This window comes from Octopus sinensis, linkage group LG5, assembly GCF_006345805.1.
Source record: "Octopus sinensis linkage group LG5, ASM634580v1, whole genome shotgun sequence".
NCBI classification, from domain to species: Eukaryota; Metazoa; Mollusca; class Cephalopoda; order Octopoda; family Octopodidae; genus Octopus; species Octopus sinensis.
In genome coordinates, this window is record NC_043001.1 from 46213468 (window position 1) to 46223317 (window position 9850).

The 9850-nt window shown below is 37.4% G+C and overlaps 1 protein-coding gene across 1 annotated transcript in view; it reads right to left on the reverse strand.

Annotated features, from left to right (window-relative positions):
* The window catches only part of LOC115212136 (WD repeat-containing protein on Y chromosome-like), a 130579-nt gene extending 128660 nt beyond the window's left edge, over positions 1-1919 (reverse strand). The window contains exon 1 of the mRNA XM_036503394.1: positions 1866-1919. The gene's annotated coding sequence lies outside the window, so the exon portion shown is untranslated. The remainder of the gene's footprint in view (positions 1-1865) is intronic.
* Between the last annotated feature and the right edge of the window lie 7931 nt (positions 1920-9850).

A 9850-nucleotide genomic window follows, 5' to 3' on the forward strand; every position in this document is an offset into this window, starting at 1 on the left:
TCGGTCACGGTGATCACGGTGACATACATACATATAAACAAAAAATGTGTGTGAAACAGTGTGTTCTGAGCAACGTACACAAGAAACGAAACCAGGTATGAACTTGTAAAAAAAACTACTGAAGAGAAAAATTACCGGATGAAACCAAGCGAGGGAATATGGAAAGTCTTTCGTCTCGGACAAGATATAGGTTGGAAGGAGTGGTTTAACACGGGGAGGTTTACATGGTAAGACAGAAAAAGAAGGGACAAACTGGCTAAACTTCTTTCCGTGGCTAAACTACGTTATTTCTTTTCTGTGACTCAGACAATAGAAGCTAATCTTACTAGCACCGGAATTTTTACCTGTTTATAAACTAATTGATAGCGTATTCTTGTCTTTTTTTATGACAAACAATATATTGGGTTGTCCGGAAAGTTCATGCCGATTTATAGTAGCTTACCTTTCGACTTATTTTAGAACATGGTTGAGTCCATAAAATAGGATTTGACTACACCTCCATTTAGAGCACAGTTTAAGCTATCTTTTCGTGGAAGAAGGTTTATGCTCCTATAATCTGTGTTAATTCTGAAACCCTCTAAAATGGAAGATAAGAAAGTTCATTTTCGGCACTTGATGCTTTGGGAACCAGACAAAATTTGCTGCAGCTCGGCTGGAATGTGTTACATCACCCTCCATATTCACCAGATATTGCTCCTTCAGATTTCCACTTATACAGGTCTCTGCAGAATAGTCTTAATAGTAAAAATTTCAATTCCTTGGATGACGTAAAAAGATACCTTGATGAATTCTTTGCCATGAAACCACATCAATTCTGGGAAGAGGGTATTTTCAAGTTAAAGGAAAGATGGAGACGCATTGTGCAACAAAATGGTTCATATTTGGTTGATTAAAAATGTAATGGTAAGTATTTATTGAACTTTTTCTTTCCTTTAAAAATCGGCACTAACTTTCCGGACAACTTACGTTATTTAAAACATGCTCAAAATTAGTAAGAGTCAAACCAGTCTGCCATAATTGGCATAACAGTGCAATGATTGGTAGCGTGTATTAATTAAATTAGATATCGCTAAGTAAGTAACATTAGATATCGCTAAATTAAATAGATACGAGAGCTGGCTGAAAAAGTTCATAGGCTGATCAAGACACTCTCTTGGAATGTGACCAAATGAGGTTTAATTTTCAGCATATCCCCCCTTGCAGTCTACACACTTCTTCCATCGGTGATGCAGAGCTTGGAGTCCATTTGTGAAGAAGCTTTCATCCTGTAGGTTAAAAAAAGTCAACAGCAGACGACATGGCATCATCACCACTGCCATACTAGTTCCCAGCCAAATGATGACGGTAGTGATATTCGCTGCTGGTGATAATGGTATAGATGTTAGACATTTTCCTCTTTGGCCAAGGCCTCATCAACTTTTTTAAGTTCCACAGGAAGATGAGAGCAGAGAGGGAAGTGCTGTCTCGTAGCAAATCTATTGAAAAGTGGGTGAATGTCGGTAAAATGGTCAGTATGAACGGACCAATTCTGAGGTTACACCTGTAAAAAAAAAAAAAAAGGTAATATAAAAGGAGAAGGGGCTCTCTACCCCTTTTTGACCAGGCTCCTGTGGCTTTTATGGGGTTTTCCACCACTAACCTTTCAAAGCGCCTCCCTCTATTGGGAGTTTTATTTGTTATATTTTTCGCTGTTATTAATGTTTATATGGACCTTTCTTTTTGGACAAAACCCTTTGTACTTTTCGTTCTGTCTTTGTCCTTACATGTTTTTTTATTTATGTTAGCCCTTCTGGTCAATAAATCCAGAATTTATTATTATTATTATTATTATTATTATTATTATTATTATTATTATTATTATTATTATTAGTAGTAGTAGTAGTAGTAGTAGCAGCAGCAGTAGTAATAGTAGTAGTAGTAGTAGTGATATGGTAGTATGTAGGGGTGAGGTTTTAAAGTGACTTACATGGTGAATATTTTTACTTGAGGTTAGCAGGTATAAACGTGAGCAAACACCTGTGATGTTTGTTTGTTGAGAAAATATAACTCGCCACACCTCCCTCCCTCCGTGTCTCCGTCTCTTTCTCCGTATCCATCTCTCTCTCTCTCTCTCTCCCTCTCTCTCTCTCTCTCTCTCTCTCTCTCTCTTTCACCTACACATACGTTCACATTGATTCAAATACGTTCTGACATACACTGCGAACAATCTATCGTCATGTTTCTACTTATCCAACATGTATTAGTGTAAGTATGTATGTATGTATGTATGTATGTATGTATGTATGTATGTATGTATGTATGTATGTATGTATGTATGTATGCATGAATGTATGTATGCATGTATGTATGTGTGTATGTATGTCTCTCTCACTCTCCCTCTGTGTGTGTGTGTGCGTGTGTTGTTCCACTGTTATTCCCCATTATCACCACCCAATTCCGAAAAAACTGTCACGTCAAATCCGCGTGTTTTCCTAGTTTGGATTACAGCATTCAAAAATAGAAAGATTATATATACTTTTGCACACACTGCACACACATACTTATCCTAAACACCCCCATATATATATATATATATATATATATATATATATATGTGACACTCCGTCGGTTACGACGACGAGTGTTCCAGTTGATCTGATCAACGAAAGTGATCACTCCACAGACACGTGTACTTTTAACGTAGTTCTCGGGGAGAACCAGGGTGACACAGAGTGTGACAAGGCTGGCACTTTGAAATACAGGTACAACGGAAACAGGAAGAAAGAGTGAGAGAAGGTTGTGGTGAAAGAGTACAGCAGGGCTCGCCCCCCCCCCTTCTGTACTCTTTCACCACAATTATCATGTCCTCGGAATCTACATAGTCCGAGGTATATTTGTAGAGAATATCATTAAAAAATATCCATTTTCTTGAAAATGAAGACGAATTGAAGTGGACTCCGGTGAATTTTCAGAAATTCCCCACCCCCTCCTAAAACACGTACTCCGCAAAATTTTGTATATTCAGAAGAATCTACATGATAAACACATATTCGTATAGAGTTTTATTTACAAATATCCAATTTTCTGAGAGTTATGATCATCCAAACTCGATGGGTGGGGGGCAGAAATCTGTAGTTATGCCAATTTGTTTACAATATCAAGGTCAGCCAAAAGAATATCTCTGTCCAGGGAAAGAGAGACAGCTGCAGAAAGGGAAGCATGCCAAGAAACAAACAGACTGTACACTACAAAAGTCCAAGCATCTCAAAGTGATGAACAGAGGTATGCACAACTGACAAGGAATAGGATCTCCACTGCAGAACGCAGAGCAGTTGCAACAACTCAGAGAAGCAACTTTTATGAAGCAGTTTTCAATTATGATCCAGCAGTTCATTATGCAGATGACACTAGAGTTTCCATTGGTGCAACGGCAACTGAGTGCATACATTGTAAAGCAAAGAAGTAGTCTGGAGAGACACCTGCATTGTGCTGCCGTGGTGGAAAGGTTAAACTCCCTGCAATCCCCCAACCTCCAGAGCCATTGAAGAAACTGTTGTCATCAACTGACCAAAATTCCAAACACTTACAAAACAAAATTAGACAGTACAATATCGCACTACAGATGACATCATTTGGAGCCACAAGAGATTTAACTGAGCCAGGATTCATGCAAACTTTTAAGGTCCAGGGTCAGATTTATCATCAGATTGGCTCTCTACTACCTTTGTCAAATGAATCACCAAAATTCCTTCAAATATATTTTATGGGTGATTCTCAACAAAAAAGGCAAGAGACGTGCAAGAACATTTCTGGCATCAGGATGAACATTGTAGTGTCTCTGCAAAAGATGCTGCATAACAACAACAACCTAATCAGAAGCTTCAAGACTGCACTTGAAACAATTCCACCTGACTCCATGGATTACAAGGCAGTTATCAGATCAGACAAGAAACCATCTGGTCAACATGGAGGGAGGTTTAATGCACCAACTGCAAATGAAATAGCTGTGCTTCTGGTTGGACAAGAACATGACAAGCGTGACATTGTCCTCGATCTCAGAGGCAGCACACTGACAGACACAGTCCAAATACAAACGGAAGCTCCCAAAAATGCCATACTCACAGCATTCTCCAAGCTCTGTCAAGATGATGAATTTACTACAAGACTGCTATACAATGAAGTTCCACAGTTCTATACCTGGTACCAAAACAAATGGAAAAGACATGCACTTGGAGCACTCACACATCATCCGGGAATCAAGAAATCAGACACACTTGGTAGAATCTATGTTGTCCATCCCAACTACTCAGAGTGCTACTATCTAAGGCTTCTATTACACCATGTCAAGGGACCCACATCATTTACAGCCTTACTTGTGGTTGATAACACAGTATGTCAAGCATATTATTAGGCTTGCCATCTCAGAAGTCTTCTGGAAGATTATGCACACTGGGACGCCACTCTGACAGAGGCACAAATGTGCAAGTCACCTATGCAGCTGTGAAACCTCTTCATCATAGCAATATGATGGGTGAGAATGTCTTCATTCCAAGGATACCTCTCATCTCAGATTATCTCCCCTTTCAGTTCAAGAGACTGCGGTTTCCTGTCAAACTTAGCTTTGCAATGTCTGTCAACAAAGCACAAGGGCAATCACTAAAGGTTATGGGACTTAACTTCCTTCAACCTTGCTTCTCACATGATCAGCTGTATGTTGGATGTTCTTGAGTTGGAGATGAAAAGAACCTCTACATTCTCAGTGATAAACATAGCAAGACAGAAAACACTTACATGAATAGTAGGTCCACAGAAGTGTAAAACCATTGAGTGTTAAAGTATAACTATTACACATTCACTTTTCGACTGACATGCATGAATGTATAACTGTGTATATAAAAGTGAAACAATAACGTGATATATTCGCTGTGTGTGTGTGTGTGTGTGTGTGTGTGTGTGTGTGTGTGTGTGTTGGTGTGTGTAATCTACGCACGACTTTTCATTGTTTATAATCTGTACCTGCTTTTTTTTTGGTTACAAAATAAGTTAGACAAACATGTATTTACAAACTTTCTTTTCACATTTCACTTAATGTTTATGTTCCATGTTGGCATCGGTTGTAGAGTTACATAGAAAGTTGGTATTTCAGCTACTAGCAGTTGAGACCTGCGTAATCTAGAAGAGGCTTTTAAATTTCATTATTTTCTTTAACCCGGATAATGCCAAGTATTTCTGCTAGTATAATGGATCGCTAGCCACTACACTTTCTTTATTTTTTCTCCTTGTTTCTTTCTGTGTTCCTTTCTATGGAAGAGCGTAGGCTCGAAACGTTGAAGACTTTTTCACTTCTCGAGCGTTAAACTAATACATCTGTTTGTTGTCTACACCACCTGTCTTCGTCTTTTGTGTTTTTTGTGAATGCTCCCTATATATATATATATATATATATATATATATATATATATATATATATATATATATATATATATATATATATACCGTAAATTCTCGAGTATAATCCGCATTTTATTCCCAAAATTAAAGGTTAAAAATGAAAATTATTTTCTAACCAATGTTCAAGTCGCTATTTGCTGTCCAGCAATGTTTATTCAGATGCATTTTGTGATGTCGGGTGCGAAAATACCTTAAACTAAGCCTGAAAGCAATGAAGTCATAAAAGAATCATCCATAACTTGCAGTAAGCAATATTTATTAAACGTTATTACTAGTATTTCTTTGTTTTCTGCAAACAAAATGCACAGAAAAGCTACACGTTTGCATTATGTTATATACACAATAATAATAAAGGACGTTACCGTATATATTTTTACAAACCAAGGACGTTATATAGACACCCTTGACTCAAGTTAGAGAAGGGGTGCGTATTATCCACAAGGTTTAGGTTTTTCAGAGGTACACCCCACCTAAAAATCCCCTGCATATTAGACTCAAGGGCGGACAATACTCGAGGATTTACGGTATATATATATATATATATATATATATATATATATATTTGTATGTATGTATGTCATTATTCAGTTTAAGACCCGGTTTCTAACCTAGATTCAAGGCTCCTTCATTGGAATTTCAACAAACACCAACAGGGTATTTTTGTATGTATGTATATGTGCAGATTGGTATGTTTGTTTTATGTATGTATTCTCATGCATGCAGCTGCATGTCTAGACATGTTCATATGTACTTAACTGATGAACGTCTGGAAAGTTTTACAGATTTTTAAAATTCCAGTGATGGCTTGGATCTGTAGTCTTCTGGTTTTGAGAAGTCTAATTTTTCCTTTTTAGTTTTGAGTGGTTTAATGTCTCAAGACTGGTATTCAGACATTGTGTTACATGTCCCAGTGCCCCAATAATTACAGATATAAATCTGATCTTGTAATATGGATAGAGTAGCTGTAGATACCTCAATAGTTCAGCATTAGTATTTTCTTTTTCGTTGATCTTTAGCATCCGCTGGGCAGCTGATTTCCACAACTGTAAAGTTTCTTTTCTCCATGCCCAATTACTATGTCAGGTCCATTATGTTTACATTTCATTGAGGCTTTCACTGGGATATTCCACCAGTAGTCCTTTTTATTATGAGTGGTTATTGCTTCTACCATACTGTAGGTTGTTATTTCTTGTTTCTTATTTCTATGTATGTATGTATGTATGTATGTATGTATGTATGTATGTATGTATGTATGTATGTATGTATGTATGTATACCGTTGCACCAACACCGCATGCTGCCCAAGGCTAGGTGTTAAACTGACGACATGACTTCTTTATCAACAACATATATTAAAATATCACTTCGGATCTCCTCTTCCCCTCCACTTGAGCGGAGAAGTGGGGAAGGCCAAAGTAATAATTAGATAATATTTTAGATTCTATAAATATTAATTAAAACAAAAAGAACCAGAGTACAGTTTCAAATTAATAATGACTGACATTTGACAGTTTGGCGTGTATACTAGTGGCACCACCATCACCACCACCACTACCATCAACACCACCATTTCTACTGCCGTATCTGTTTCTCTTTTAATCTGAGAGAAAGAAAGGAGGAGAGGGAGAGAGAGGGAAAGAAAGAGATTGAAGTAGATAGATAGATAGATAGATAGATAGATAGATAGATAGAGAGAGAGAGAGAGAGAGAGAGAGAGAGAGAGAGGAAAGAGAGGGGGGTGAGAAAGAATTTTCGGCGCCAATTTAGCGTGCAGTCTGCTTGGCCATTTACACTTTACCGTGCAATCTAAACATAATCTTAACCCAGATCGGGTCCGTTCACAGCGCAGACTACAGATATAGCAGTAGACCGTACGCTGAAGTAGAATCGAATTTTCTCAGTTTTAATGTTAGTTGTGGAATTGTTTGTTGTTGTCATTAAACCATAACTGAAGCCTGATCGAACAGTAAAATGTAAAGAATATTTTATGTAAAGTAAAAAGAACGTCAAGATCATTTATAATAAAAAATTATTATCATAATTATTTTCTGAATCACTTTCATTCGCACTAGACTCGCGCACACCATCACTCGTAGATGCGATCGGCGATTCACAAGCACTCGTAGACGGGCTTGTAGATTTCTTTAAAAAAAAAAACAAATCTAGACTTGTTTACTTAGAAGTTTGTTTTTTTTCGCTCTCAATAAATTTTTCGGTAACACACAGAAACATTTGTTATGGCAGTAGAAACATTTGCACTTCGTTCAAAATTTTGATCTTTCGCTTGAAAAATTTCATCTCACCATACAAATATGAGCTGAAAAATAAAACTCGTAAAATTAGGGGTTTCGTAATATCCCATATAATCTTTATTACATTATTGTTGTTTGCGTATTAATATTGGGCAGAAAAGGAGAAAAAAAACAACAACAACAAAACCCCCAACAAATTTTGCAGCCGAATACCATGTATGTATTCATGCTATCTCTAATTTAGATCTTGATTTTGATAAAAAAAAAAAGAGCCTTTCTACATGGGACGATGATTTACTCTTTTACTCTTTTACGTGTTTCAGTCATTTGACTGCGGCCATGCTGGAGCACCGCCTTTAGTCGAGCAAGTCGACACCACGACTTATTCTTTGTAAGCCTATCGGTTTCTTTTGCCGAACCGCTAATTACGGGGTTGTAACACCAGCATCGGTTGTCAAGCGATGTTGGGGGGACAAACACAGACACGCACGCACACACACACACACACACACAACACACCACACCACACACACACACATTTACATGATATCGAGGTCTCGTCTTCCTTTTGTGTCTTACCATTTTTATCAATATATATATATATATATATATATATCTATATATATATATATATATATATATAATGTGAAATAGAAAGATGAATAATCTTGTAGTAGATTAATCAAAAGTTTAACCGGTTACCTTAGTAGCAAAAGCGCCAGACCACGGGACTCAGTAAGCTATATGGCGACTGAAGGATGCGAAACTAAGCTATAGGCTGGAATGGTCAATTTTGTCGGTGGCCCTCCCATTGATAGGGGCAGAAGACAGTGCAACCTTTGTGTCTCCGAAACTCTTCCATATTTTGTTTGCCAGAGGCCGGATGGTAACGGGCTCTTACAGTCGGCTTTTCGATGCCCCCATTGGCGGCGTTACACTTATCTGGCCTTTAAATAGCGTTTCTAAATAAGACCGGCACCCATAGCCCTTGGTAACAAATTCTGAAATAGATTTTAAGATATCTACAATTAACCACTGCAAGGGAAATTACTCCTGTAAGACAAAACGGGGTTGTTTTTCACAGCGGGGGGTTCCTTGTCAAGGTAGGCTTAGATGAAACACACACACACACACATAAAAACATAAAATATATCTATATAATTTCTTTATTTTTTTTCTTTCTGCCACCCAACGGTTATCACGGCAGTAGCCACTGACAGCCGAACGATCAAACGCACACAAGTACACAAAAAATGTTTTCTACCCCTACGCCAACACACAATATATGAAACAGTATACACACACACACGTCTCTAAGTAGATTTTTTCTCGCCCCTTATAAAACATCCAATATTTCTTAAATAGTCAGAACTTTATCTCGGTCACAAGAACATCTATACACCCTCACCCACATGTTTGACCGATGCCTGACCTGTTGAATTCTTCAGCCACCGGTTCTCAACATACACTGATAAACAGTTTCGCCATGGCTCTTAGGAGCACAGTTCGATTTGTTTTTTGCTCTGCCTCTGTTCGTTTTTTTTCCAACGGATTTCCTTTTTTTCTTCCTGAAGAGAAAGACACAATATGGTCCCATTATTCAATCGGATTTTGGTAATTTGTGCCTTTCGAAACACGTGTAGAATGAAAAAAACGATTTCTGTTCAATCTGCGTTCAGCTCCATTCTTCAATTCACCAATAATGTTTTATATATATATATATATAATATATATATATAATATATATATATATATATTAATATTATATATATATATATATATATATATATATACATATATATATATATATATATATATATACATACATATATACGACGGGCTTCTTTCACTTTTCGTCTACCAAATCCACTCACAAGGCTTTGGTCGGCCCGAGGCTATAGTAGAAGACACTTGCCCAAGGTACCACACAGTGGGACTGAACCCAGAACCATGTGGTTGGTAAGCATGCTACTTACCACACAGCCACTCTTGCACCTATATATTTATATATTTATTCCTAATAAATTCAGTAGAATCGAACGTAAGTAGGCTAAGCACTGTTGTGTTCGTCACTAGCGAATTGCTTTATCTTTACGACGGCCATATGTTCATAACACTCGGTTCATTAGTACAAGGGATTCCAGGACACTGGTGTTACGACATCTTGTG